This window comes from Triticum urartu, chromosome 5 (genome assembly GCF_003073215.2).
Source record: "Triticum urartu cultivar G1812 chromosome 5, Tu2.1, whole genome shotgun sequence".
Lineage (NCBI taxonomy): Eukaryota > Viridiplantae > Streptophyta > Magnoliopsida > Poales > Poaceae > Triticum > Triticum urartu.
In genome coordinates this window covers 282,430,802-282,445,329 of record NC_053026.1, presented here as the reverse complement: position 1 = coordinate 282,445,329, position 14,528 = coordinate 282,430,802, and positions in this window count along the sequence as shown.

Sequence of the window (14,528 nt, the reverse complement as noted above, 5' to 3'; positions counted from 1 at the left end):
ACGTGTCCTTCAGATGTGAACTGCCAGGGGCACCTGCGTAATAACGTTGCGCCGTCCATGTCCTTATAAATACTCACCACACCCTAGTCATTATCTCTTCTTCCACTCCTCTTCCTCGCACAAACCCTAGAGCCACCGCTAGCCCTCGACGACCCCGACGACGAAGCGCTTAGCTGTCACGACCTCACCGACGCCGTCATCATGCCGGCCGCGAACATCGTCTTCTCTGCTGTCGCCGTAGGTGTCCTCCGTCACCAAGTTAGGGCATGGAAGATCGAACTTCTCGGCCTCATCTCCTACTCCGTCTAGCAGTTCCTCGAGTGGTAAATAAAAACTCTTTTGACAGTCCTTTTTTATCCGATAGATTCATCCTTCTCAACTACAAGTGGTTTCTGTTCCTACAAAGTTGGATCTATCCTGTTCTGCATCTCATAGCATGCCTAGTATGTTCACTTATGCTTCACAAAGTAGTTAGATTCCTCACTTGTACTTATTCGTGGATTCATACAAATCTGGAACCAACTCTATACATATGAGTGAACGTCTTCGCACTATAAGGTCAATGTCTTCTAAACTGATTTATCTTCAAAATATTCTAAGAATGCATATGACCTCTTCCCCTTCCCTCGCATCTCTAATGCTGTCACAAGTACATGTCCGTGGGAGAATCCCTTGGTTCTCATAGTCTGCATTCATTTGTAGAGTTCTTACAACATCACATAAATTCTCCTGAAGCCAGTTCCTGTCTGACCAGCAGACGGAAGACTTTGACAGTGTTGAAGCCTTTCAGTCTAAACTTCATGGCAACAGAGAAATCAGCAAGGAAGGGTGGTAGACAGCGCCATGGGGGTACATCAATGGACCTGCCCGAAGATCTCTATGAACTATACAAAACTGACCCCGAAGAAAGCTATGGTCAGTGCAAGACACGGATCCAATGGATTCGAAGATACTGGGCCGAGCAATGGTTCAAGTACAGATTCTTCACCAAGGAGTATGTTGAAAAGAATGCTATCACGCGTCCTTGGGGAGATATTCTCTATAAAAATCTTCAACCCAAGACCAGAACTGGAGCCATTGCTCAAGGATTCTACCCTTGCATGGTCCGAGGGCCACATCCTGCTGATGACGACCCATCGTCATTTCTATGGCGTCGAGATGACAATTTGTTCAAGCGCAACTTTCAGTTTGCTAAGAACTCGTCCAGGGAAAACAAAAAGTCTTGGGGATTAGACTTCAGCCCAGGACCCTCTGCGCCACGTGCCGATGGCACACGCGAAGCTGAACCCAATCTGGTTGGGCCCTTCTACAACTTAGAAGGTCTCATCACGCACATTCAGGTTCAAGGGGCAGCCATGGATCACTCTGCAGACGACGCTGACACTGACGAAGCGCCTGCACCACCAAAGCCAAAGAAGTAGAAGAAACCTAAGGCTTCGAAGCTTTCCACTCCACCAAAAGTGTTGCGCGCGAAGCCTCTGGCCACTGCTCCTCATGCACCAAGTGTGCAGTCTGAAGATCTCTCTCGCATCTCCAAGACTGAGAAGAAAAAGAAGAAGCCCGTGCACTCCTCTAGTCCTGTTCTGACCCCTGCTGCTGTTTTGAGAAACGAGAATGACGCCATTGATCTGTCTAGCAACAACGATCTTGGCGATGATGCTCTTGAGCAATTGATAAAGATCAAGAAAGAGGCGGAAATCTTCAATGATCTTCCCCTCTTTGATGTGGAGATCCTGTACAAGTTTATTGGTGAGTGGTTTGACAGCCCAGATCTCAGTTTTGATGATCTTCAGCTCCCAATTGGCCTCAACGTCTCTTTCCATGGAGCCATTGCCCCTGAGCTGGCTCTTGCACAGAAGATTGTTGAGCTGAAGCACAAGATTGATTATGAAAAGGCTCAGTTCAAGAAGCACATGGCCAAGCTCAATGTTGAAGACATTCAAAACTTCAAGGTCGTGATGCATGAGCTCAAGGAGGCGTTCCACAAGAAACAAGAAGAAGCAAAAGGTTCTCGTGAGCGCATGAAGAATCTTGCTGCCAAATGTGTTCAAGGCTACAATGAAGCTGAAAAGCGCAAGGCTTTGGGGCGACCAGGCATCGAACCCAGAATGGATGCCAAAAAGAAGAAGAAGCCTGTTGTGGCCCAACCAGAAGCATCAAGGCAGGAAGAACCTAGCATTGTTTTCCCGGGCAGTATGACAGGCTCGAAGCCTAAGGTCCCCACAGTGGCTTCGGAACTCAAGAAAACAAGGGCAGCCGAAGCCCGCAAGCGCAAGACCAAGCACACCACTGACGATGCTCCGCCAACCAAGAAGAGAAAGACAAAGAAGAGAGACCGGGTTGCTCCCACAGAGCCCCTTGTTGTCGAGCCAATCTCAGTGGCTCATCCTGCATCTGAACATCGTGAGCGCCAGTTGATCGTTCATGAGCCTGCTTCCACAGAGGCTCCAGTAGTTGAAGACATTCCAGCTATTGATTCCACCGCAGCTAAAGACATTGGTCATCAAGACAATGTTGAAGATGATGAAGTCCTTCCTCGGATCGAACACAATCTGGTATCATCGCCTGTTCTCACGAACAGCGAACTCATCAGCATTGGTCTTCCATTGACGCCAATTGCTCAGGATGACTCATGGGCTGATCACCCTCAAGAATTCCCTCGTGATGAAGAAACACCAGTTACTCCCCCAACCCAGGTCACCACTCCTGTGATTGACGATGAAGACCTTGAGGCCCAACCTACTCCATCTCCACAGGCGTCGCCAGCGTTTTGCAGGCTTCGCAAAGGACCAAGGCCACAGGTCACATTGTCAAGTGTTCCAGAAGGAGAAGAGCGCCAATCCATTTCACGCGAAGTCTTTCCTGAAGCCTCTCCTACTGAGAACATCCCTGAATCTGAAGCCAAAATGGCTGAAGATATTCCGGCTGCACCAGCCGATGACCAAGAAGAAGAACCAAGAGAAGAAGAACGTGTTGCTACACCCTCGTCCAACCCTAAAGTTGTTCTCGAGGAGAACATGTCCGACCCTCCAGCTCCTGAAGTGGAGGTTACCAATACTGAGGCGGCCACCAACATCAACACTGAAGCCAATGACGTTGTCATGGCTGAAGCCAATGTGGCACCTGAAGCTAATGTGGTGCCAGAAGTGAATGCACCTAAAGCCAATGCAGGACCCGAAGCAAATCCGCTGCCTGAAGCCAATGCCTCTGCTCCTGTACCTCCTCCAAGGCCACACACCATCGAGCAAGCATATGATCGTGGTCAGCTTGTTACCATCCGCTGGCCAATTCTGGTTCCTCCGCCTGCTCCCGGACCTCAATTTGACTATCATGTGGAGCACAGGCCTCAGGTCCAGAAGCCAAAGCCAAGGCTACCACGGTTTCCAGGTACTGCAACCTCACCAGGATCGTTTAATGTGAATGGCTTCAAGGCACAAAACACATTCTTTGACAGTGACAAGAACCCCTACACAAGGCCAAGAATCTCCTCAGATCGATTCTGGAGTTATCAGCAGCGCAGCTACTATTCGTGCATCTTATACAATCAGGGGCGCATTTTCCCTCATATGCATCTAGACTGCGAAGCCATTGTTGGATTGCCCTGCCTTGAAGAAGCCCTTGACTGCTTCCGTGATGCGGGTCTGCTCAACTTTGTGACTGACAAGGAACATTGCAATGAAGAACTTCTGCTTCAATTCTATGCTACCCTCCACATTCGTGGATACAACAGGGATCTGAAGACTTGGATCCTTGAGTGGATGACGGGCGATGTACATCATGAAGCTAAAGCCCAAGACATCATTGAGCTTACAGCCCTACCCACTCCTGGTGAATACTATGAACCAGGTTGTCAGCAACACCATAATGCTTTGGAGAGCATTTTCCAGAAGCCAGAGCCTAACATGAGCCAAATGCTGAGCATGATGAAGCCTCTGCCACGCAACGATGAATACCCAACGGAATTCTTTGTTGAAGACCTAGAGTATCTGCCCCGCACCATCTATCATATCATCAGGCGAACTCTATGGCCTGTCAAAGGACATTCATCTACAGCGAAGCTTGAAGGAGCAATGAAGACTTTGGTTTTCTATATCTTCAATGGTATAATCTTCAATGCTCAAGACTTCTTCATCAGGCAGTTGGTTGCATCTGGCTCCAACATCTTTGGTCTGAAGTTCTATGCTCCATGGGTAATGCGCCTCATCAAGCTTCACTCTGCCTTCAACTATCAGCCGTCTGCGCGCAATCATCTCGTATTCTTGCCAGAGGTTGATCTGTCTGTTGAAGCCATTTACCCAGAGCCTGCAAAGGAGCCAATTTATCTTCACAATGTTGATCGTCAAAGCTTCACCCAGCCCATTGAAGGAGGTCAGGCTGTTTCTCGTGTTTATCCCTTGGCTGGCAACACACGTGCCCCTCGCACCCAAACTGACGCCACTGCAAGTACCATTGCCCAAAGGCCTTGGAAGCAATCTTGTGTTCTCAATGACCGAGAGCTTCTCGTCGCTCTACATCAGAAACAGGATAAGCATCATGACTGGCTTAAGCGTCAGATGCAAAGCCTCTTGGTGGACGTCAATCGCATTCGAAATCTTGCCACCAAGAATGCCTTTGTTACACATGAAACCTGTCGGAGGTCCTGGAAGAGTTTGACATTGCTCAGTGCTGAAGCTGATCTTCAAGACGATGGCTTCACAGAAAGATTCAAGTTTGACTCAACTCCTCCAAGGAATGCTCACTTGCGTCGGACTCCCTCACTTGAAGACTCTGACTATTCTTCCTCAGCTGCAACAGTTAATGCTAGAGTCATAGATGATCAAGATGACACTACTTCACCACCTCCAACTTCAGCGTGTGTCGACACTGCACCAAGTTCTTCTGCACCACCGAACCTCAACGACGACTCTGCTGCTTCACCTACTCCTCATGGGAACGAGTAGAAGCTCTATGTCTTAAAACCTTTTTGGTCATTACTGACAAAAGGGGGAGAAGCATATGAGTTGATAGTCTTCAAGCGGGTCCATATGGGTGGTTGCTTTACTTTTGCTACATTTGCCAAGTGCTTACAGCTCTCGCTTTTGATACATTTGGTTTGTTTTGAGTTGTAACACTTAAACTTGTTGGTCGTCTGCTACCTTTTCGAAACTATGTGATGCGATGATAAATTCCGCATGTGCGACGATAAATTCCGCACGAAGTCATTTTGCAGACATCCATTTTTCATTATGCATGTCATTATCTCTGTTATATCCTTTCATGCATGATGAATTGTCTTCATAAGTAGAAGAGGAGCTCCGCAAGTACAACCTGACATGTGCATTTGCATTCAAAAGCAAAATATTTATATGCACATCTTCAGGGGGAGCCTTTCTGCTACTTACGAAGACAATGTATAAATACTTTACAATTTCACTTACTTTTATCCCCGTTGAAAACTTCAACCAGTTTGTCATCAATCACCAAAAAGGGGGAGATTGTAAGTGCATCTAGTGACACCCCTAGTTGGTTTTGGAGTATTGACGACAAACCTAGTTGAGGGACTAATGTGTTTGTGAGAATTGCAGGATAACACAGGTAGTAGTCCCTCATTGATTCGGTTTTCCTACCGGAGATGACCCCTAAAAATGTATGAAAACATTGAAGACAAAGGTGGTATGTGAAGATATTTGTATTGAATACTATGACATGAGAAGACACCGCGTGAAGACTATGGAGCGCGAAGACTTAGTTGTTTCGTCGTTTCCCTTTCTTCTTTGTTGAGTCGTAGGAACCATCGTACTGTTAAGTGGGGTCCCAGTAAACAAAGTCAGAGTGACTGAAGTGATGCTTAACCAAAATCCTATGTCTTCGATCGAAGACGATGAGAGCAATTTTTATCCAGAGCTGGATGAGTCAGCTTTACTTGTAGCCCAAGTAAAGTTGTTGCATGTGTTTGAAATCTGACCGTTGGAACACGTGGCAGTTCCTTAGTGACCCAGGGTCATTTCGGACAAATCAGGTCGGGTTGCCTAGTGGCTATAAATAGCCCACCCCCTACACCATAAATTGGTTGGCTGCTCAGAGTTAGTTCACGGCTTTTGTCGTTTGAGAGCAACCCACCTCGAAGCCTTTGAGAGAGAAATCCTTGCGAGGAAAAAACCCTAAACACCCAGAGCCAAAGAGTGTTAGGCATCACTTAAGTCTTCCTGTCTGTGTGATCTGAAGACTTGTTACACTTGAGGACTGTGAATCCTCCAGCCGGTTAAGCATCACGTTCTAAGCATCCAAGAGTCATTGTGGATCGCCGGTGAACGAAGTCTGTGAAGGTTTGGAAGTCTCCCTTGAAGACTTACCAGAGTGATTGGGCGAGGACTGGGTGTCCTTAGCTCAAGGGGAATAAGGTGAAGACACGGTCTTCTGAGTTAAATCTCAGCCTCCCTAACCAGACGTACAGTTGTCACAGCAACTAGAACTGGTCCAACAAATCATTGTCTTCAACGAGCAATTGGTTCTGCCCTTTCCATCTCTTTATTTATAGTTGGTCCTTGTGAAGTCATTGCATGTTTGCATTATCTATTTGTCTTCACTGTGTGACTGCTTGTTCTGATTGGCTTCATACTGTCTTCCATCCTGATCCATACTGCCTAGCTGCTATTAGTCTTTGTGCTTTCACTTCATTGAATACTTGACTATGGCTTGCCTAGTGTAGTCTACCTTCTGCTGCATGTTAATAGGTTCATTTCTATCGATTGTCTGTGAAACTTCCATGTTTTGAAGACTTCCATAAAAATCGCCTATTCACCCCCCCCCTCTAGTCGATCACTAGCACTTTCACCATGGACTCAACATTAGTCATAAGAACTCACATACTTATTGCAAAAATCTATTAGTTATCGAAACAAAGTACTACGCGCATGATCCTAGGGGGATAGATTAGTAGGAAAAGACCATCGCTCGTCCCCGACCGCCACTCATAAGGAAGACAATCAATAAATAAATCATCCTCCGACTTCATCACATAACGGTTCACCATACGTGCACGCTATGGGAACCACAAACTTTAACACAAGTATTTCTCAAATTCACAACTACTCAACTAGCATGACTCTAATATCACCATCTTCATATCTCAAAACAATCATCAAGTATCAAACTTCTCATAGTGTCCAATGCACTTTTTATGATAGTTTTTATTATACCCATCTTGGATGCCTATTATATTATGACTAATTTTATAGCCAAAGCAAACTACCATGCTGTTCTATAAGACTCTCAAAATAATATAAGTGAAGCATGAGAGATCAATAATTTATATAAAATAAAACCACCATCGTGCTCTAAAAAGATATAAGTGAAGCACTAGAGCAAAATTATCTAGCTCAAAAGATATAAGTGAAGCACATAGAGTATTCTAATAAATTCCGATTCATGTGTGTCTCTCCCAAAATGTGTGTACAACAAGGATGATTTTGGTAAACTAAAATCAAAGACTCAAATAATACAAGACTCTCCAAGCAAAACACATATCATGTGGTGAATAAAAATATAGTCAAGTAAAGTTACCGATAGACGAAGACGAAAGAGGGGATGCCTTCCGGGGCCTCCCTAAGCTTAGGATTTTGGTTGTCCTTGAATTTTACCTTGTGGTACCTTGGGAACCCCCAAGCTTAGGCTCTTGCCACTCCTTATTCCAAAATCCATCAAATCTTTACCCAAAACTTGAAAACTTCACAACACAAAACTTCAACAGAAAATCTCATGAGCTCCGTTAGTATAAGAAAACAAACCACCACTTCAAGGTACTGTAATTAACTCATTATTTATTTATATTGGTGTTAAACCTACTGTATTCCAACTTCTCTATGGTTCCTACCCCCCGATACTAGCCATAGATTCATCAAAATAAGCAAACAACACACGAAAAACAGAATCTGTCAAAAACAGAACAGTCTGTAGTAATCTGTAGGTTTTGAATACTTCTGTAACCCCAAAAATTATGAAATAAATTGGTTGACATGAGGAATTTGTCTATTAATCATCTTCAAAAAGAATCAACCTAATCGCACTCTCCATTAAAAATGGCAGCAAATCTCGTGAGCGCTAAAGTTTCTGTTTTTTACAGCAAGATCGCAAAGACTTCCCCCGAGTCTTCCCAAAGATTCTACTTGGCACAAACACTAATTAAAAGCATAAAACCACATATAAACAGAAGCTAGATTAATTATTTATTACTAAACAAGAACAATAAACAATAAACAAAAATAAAATTGGGTTGCCTCCCAACAAGCGCTATCGTTTAACGCCCCTAGCTAGGCTTAAAAACAAGAATAGATGTATGTATTATCATCTTTGGTATGCAATCCATAAGTGGCTCTCATAATAGATTCATAAGGAAATTTAATTTTCTTCCTAGGAAAGTGTTCCATGCCTTTCCTTAACAGAAATTGGAATCTAATATTCCCTTATTTCATATCAATAATTGCACCAATTGTTCTAAGGAAAGGTCTGCCAAGAATAATAGGACATGTAGGATTGCAATATCTATATCAAGAACAATGAAATGTACGGGCATGTAATTCCTATTTGTAACAATAGGAACATTATTAATCCTTCCCATAGGTTTCTTAATAGTGGAATCCGCAATATGCAAATTTAAAGAACGATCATCAAATTCACGGAAACCTAACACATCACACAAAGTTTTTGGAATCATGGAAACACTAGCACCCAAATCACATAAAGCATAGCATTCATGATCTTTAATCTTAATTGTAATAGTAGGTTCCCACTCATCATAAAGTTTTCTAGGGATAGAAACTTCTAATTCAAGATTTTCTTCATGGGATTGCATTAAAGCATCAACGATATGTTTGGTAAAAGCTTTGTTTTGATCATAAGCATGAGGAGATTTTAACATGGATTGCAACAAGGAAATACAATTCATTATAGAGCAATTATCATAATTAAATTTCTTGAAATCCCAAATAGTGGGTTCATTGCTATGTAAAGTTTTGACCTCTTCAATCCCACTTTTACCAATTTTTGCATCAAGATCTAAAAACTCCGAATTATTGGGACGCCTTTTAACTAAAGTTGACTCATATCAAGTCCCATCATTATCAAGATCCATATTGCAAAACAAAGATTTAATAGGAGACACATCAATCACTTTTAGATCTTCATCCTTACTATCATGGAAACTAGAAGAACACGCTTTTATAAAGCAATCTTTATTAGCATGCATCCTAGCGGTTCTTTCTTTGCACTCATCAATGGAAATTCTCATGGCTTTGAGATACTCATTGATATCATGCTTAGGTGCAATAGATCTAAGTTTCAAAGAATCAACATCAAGAGAAATTCTATCCACGTTCCTAGCCAACTCATCAATCTTAGGCAATTTTTCTTCAAGCAAAGCATTAAAATTCTTTTGCGAAATCATAGATGCTTTAACACTAGTCTCAAAATCAGAGGGCATCTTATTAAAATTTCCATAAGAGTTTTTGTAGGAATTACCATAGTTATTAGAGGGATTAGTAGGGAACGGCCTAGGATTAAAGTTTCCTCTATATGCGTTGTTACCAAAATTGTTCCTACTAACAAAATTCACATCCATAGATTCATTATTATTATTATCAATCAAAGTAGACAAAGGCATATCGTTAGGATCAGAAGAAACACTCTTATTAGCAAACAATTTCATAAGTTCATCCATCTTTCCACTCAAAACATTAATGTTTTCTATAGCATGAACCTTTTTACTAGTGAATCTTTCGGTGTGCCATTGAGAATAATTAACCATAATATTATCTAGGAGTTTAGTAGCTTCTCCTAAAGTGATTTCCATAAAAGTGCCTCCCGCGGCCGAATCTAAAAGATTTCTAGAAGCAAATTTCAATCCAACATAAAAAATTTGTATGATCATCCACAAATTCAAACCATGTGTAGGGCAATTACGTATCATTAATTTCATCCTCTCCCAAGCTTGTGCAACATGCTCATGATCAAGTTGCTTAAAATTCATAACATCGTTTCTAAGAGAGATGATCTTAGCGGGAGGAAAACACTTAGAGATAAAAGCATCTTTGCACTTATTCCATGAATCAATACTATTTTTAGGCAAAGAGGAAAACCAAGTTTTAGCACAATCTCTAAGCGAAAACGGGAATAGCTTCAATTTAACAATATCATTATCCACATCTTTCTGCTTTTGCATATCACACAAATCAATAAAGTTGTTTAGATGGGTAGCGGCATCTTCACTAGGAAGGCCAGAAAACGGATCTTTCATGACAAGATTTAGCAAAGCAGTATTAATTTCACAAGATTCAGCATCGGTAAGAGGAGCAATCGGAGTGCTAATAAAATAATTATTGATGGTATTGTAAAAGTCACATAACTTAGTATTATCTTGAGCCAATGTGATAAACAATCCAACACACAAGCAAGCAAGAGGCAAGGAAAAAGAGGCGAACGAAAAAGAGGCGAGCGGAAAAAAGGTCGAATAAAACGGCAAGGGTGAATTGGGGGGAGAGGAAAACGAGAGGCAAATGGCAAATAATGTAATGCGAGGGATAAGAGTTTGTGATGAGTACTTGGTATGTCTTGACTTGATGCAACCTCCCGGGCAACGGTGCCAGAAATCCTTCTTGCTACCTCTTGAGCATGCGTTGGTTTTCCCTTGAAGAGAAAAGGGTGATGCAGCACAGTAGCGTAAGTATTTCCCTCAGTTTTTGAGAACCAAGGTATCAATCCAGTAGGAGGTAACACACAAGTCACCTAGTACCTGCACAAACAAACAAGAACCTCGCAACCAACGCGATAAAGGGGATGTCAATCCCGTCACGGTCACTTACGAAAGTGAGATCTGATAGAGATAATAAGATAAATATTTTTGGTATTTTTACGATATAAATTGCAAAATAAACGGTAATAGAAATAGCAAGTTGATATGGAATTAATATGATGGAAGATAGACCCGGGGGCCATAGGTTTCACTAGTGGCTTCTCTCAAGATAGCAAATTCTATGGTGGGTGAACAAATTACTGTCGAGCAATCGATAGAAAAGAGAATACTTATGAGAGTATCTAGGCATGATCATGTATATAGGCATCACGTCCGCGATAAGTAGACCGAAATGATTCTGCATCTACTACTATTACTCCACACATCGACCGCTATCCAGCATGCATCTAGAGTATTAAGTTCATAAGAACAGAGTAACGCATTAGGCAAGATGACATGATGTAGAGGGATAAACTCAAGCAATATGACATAAACCCCATCTTTTTATCCTCGATGGCTGATACGTCTCCAACGTATCTATATTTTTTGATTGCTCCATGCTATATTATCTACTGTTTTGGACATTATTGGGCTTTATTATCCACTTTTATATTATTTTTGGAACTAACCTATTAACCGGAGGCCCAGCCCAGAATTGCTGTTTTTTGCCTGTTTTAGGGTTTCGAAGAAAAGCAATATCAAACAGAGTCCAAACGGAATGAAACCTTCGGGAACGTGATTTTCTCAACGAACAAGACCCAGGAGACTTGGACCCTACGTCAAGACACAAAAGAGGAGGCCACGAGGTAGGGGGCGTGCCTCCCCCCCCCCCGAGGCGTGCCCTCCACCCTCGTGGGCCCCCTGTTGCTCCATCGACGTACTCCTTCCTCCTATATATACCTATGTACCCCCAAACGATCAGAGACGGAGCCAAAACCCTAATTCCACCACCGTAACTTTCTGTATCCACGAGATCCCATCTGGGGGCCTGTTCCGGAGCTCCGCCGGAGGGGGCATCAATCACGGAGGGCTTCTACATCAACACCATATCCCCTCCGATGAAGTGTGAGTAGTTCACTTCAGACCTACGGGTCCATAGTTAGTAGCTAGATGGCTTCTTCTCTCTTTTTGGATCTCAATACAATGTTCTCCCCCTGTCTTGTGGAGATCTATTCGATGTAATCTTCTTTTTGCGGTGTGTTTGTTCAGACCGATGAATTGTGGGTTTATGATCAAGTATATCTATGAACAATATTTGAATCTTCTCTGAATTCTTTTATGTATGATTGGTTATCTTTGCAAGTCTCTTCGAATTATCATTTTGGTTTGGCCTACTAGATTGATCTTTCTTGCAATGGGAGAAGTGCTTAGCTTTGGGTTCAATCTTGCGGTGTCCTTTCCCAGTGACAGTAGGGGCAGCAAGGCACATATTGTATTGTTGCCATCGAGGATAACAAGATGGGGTTTTCATCATATTGCATGAGTTTATCCCTCTACATCATGTCATCTTGCTTAAGGTGTTACTCTGTTTTCATTAACTTAATACTCTAGATGCATGCTGGATAGCGGTCGATGGGTGGAGTAATAGTAGTAGATGCAGGCAGGAGTCGGTCTACTTGTCTCGGACGTGATGCCTATATACATGATCATACCTAGATATTCTCATAACTATGCTCAATTCTGTCAATTGCTCAACAGTAATTTGTTCACCCACCGTAGAATACTTATGCTCTCAAGAGAAGCCACTAGTGAAACCTATGGCCCCCGGGTCTATCTTCATCATATCAATCTCCCAATACTTAGTTATTTCCTTTGCTTTTATTTTACTTTGCATCTTTATCATAAAAATACCAAAAATATTATCTTATCATATCTATCAGATCTCACTCTCGTAAGTGGCCGTGTAGGGATTGACAACCCCTTATCGCGTTGGTTGCGAGGATTTATTTGTTTTGTGCAGGTACGAGGGACTGGTGCGTAGCCTCCTACTGGATTGATACCTTGGTTCTAAAAAACTGAGGGAAATACTTATGCTACTTTGCTGCATCATCCCTTCCTCTTCGAGGAAAACCAACGCAGTGCTCAAGAGGTAGCAAGAAGGATTTCTGGCGCCCTTGCCGGGGAGGTCTACGCAAAAGTCAATATACCAAGTACCCATCACATACCCTTATCTCCCGCATTACATTATTTTCCATTTGTCTCTCGTTTTCCTCTCCCCCACTTCACCCTTGCCGTTTTATTTGCCCTCTCTCTCTATCCTCCCTCTCTTTCTCTATTTGCTTCTTTTTGCCCGCTTGCTTTTTGTTTGCTTGTGTGTTAGTTTGCTTGCTTGTCACGATGGCTCAAGATAACACTAAATTGTGTGACTTCACCAATACCAACAATAATGATTTTATTAGCACTACGATTGCTCCTCTTACCGATGCTGAATCTTGTGAAATTAATACTACTTTGCTGAATCTTGTCATGAAAGATCCTTTTCCAGCCTTCTTGGTGAAGATGCCACTACCCATCTAAATAGCTTTGTTGATTTGTGTGATATGCAAAAGAAGAAATATGTGGATAATGATATTGTTAAATTGAAGCTATTCCCTTTTTGCTTAGAGATCGTGCTAAAACTTGGTTTTCGTCTTTGCCTAAAAATAGTATTGATTCATGGAACAAGTGCAAAGATGATTTTATCTCTAAGTATTTTCCTCCCGCTAAGATCATCTCTCTTAGAAAAGATATTATGAATTTTAAGCAACTTGATCATGAACATGTCGCACAAGCTTGGGAGAGAATGAAATTAATGATATGTAATTGCCCTACTCATGGTTTGAATTTGTGGATGATTATACAAAAAATTTATGCCGGATTGAATTTTGCTTCTAGAAATCTTTTAGATTCGGCCGCGGGAGGCACTTTTATGGAAATCACTTTAGTATAAGCTACTAAACTCCTAGATAATATTATGGTTAATTATTCTCAATGGCACACTCAAAGATCTACTAATAAAAAGGTGCATGCGATAGAAGAAATTAATGTTTTGAGTGGAAAGATGGATGAACTTATGAAATTATTTGCTAGTTAGAGTGTTTCTTCTGATCCTAATGATATGCCCTTGTCTACTTTGATTGAGAATAATAATGAATCTATGGATGTGAATTTTGTTGGTAGGAACAATTTTGGTAACAACGCGTATAGAGGAAATTTCAATCCTAGACCTTATCCTAGTAATCCCTCTAATAATTATGGTAATTACTACAACAATTATTATGGAAATTATAATAAGATGCCCTATGATTTTAAATCTAATATCAAATAATTTATTACTTTGCAAAAGAATTTCAATGCTTTGATTGAAGAAAAATTACTTAAGATTGATGAGTTGGCTAGGAACGTTGATAGAATTTCTCTTGATGTTGATTCTTTGAAACTTAGATCTATTCCACCTAAGCATGATATCAATGAGTCTCTCAAAGCCATGAGAATTTCCATTGATGAGTGCAAAGAAAGAACCGCTAGGATGCGTGCTAAGAAAGATGCCTTTATAAGAGCGTGTTCTTCTAGTTCCTATGAAAATAAAGATGAAGATCTAAAAGTTATTGACGTGTCCCCTATTAAATCTTTGTTTTGCAATATGAATCTTGATAATGATGGGACTGAATATGATCCACCTTTACCTAGAGGGCATTCCAAGAATTTGGAATTTTTTGATCTTGATACTAAAATTGATAAAAGTGAGATTGAAGAAATTAAAACCCTAGATGTTGCTAAACCC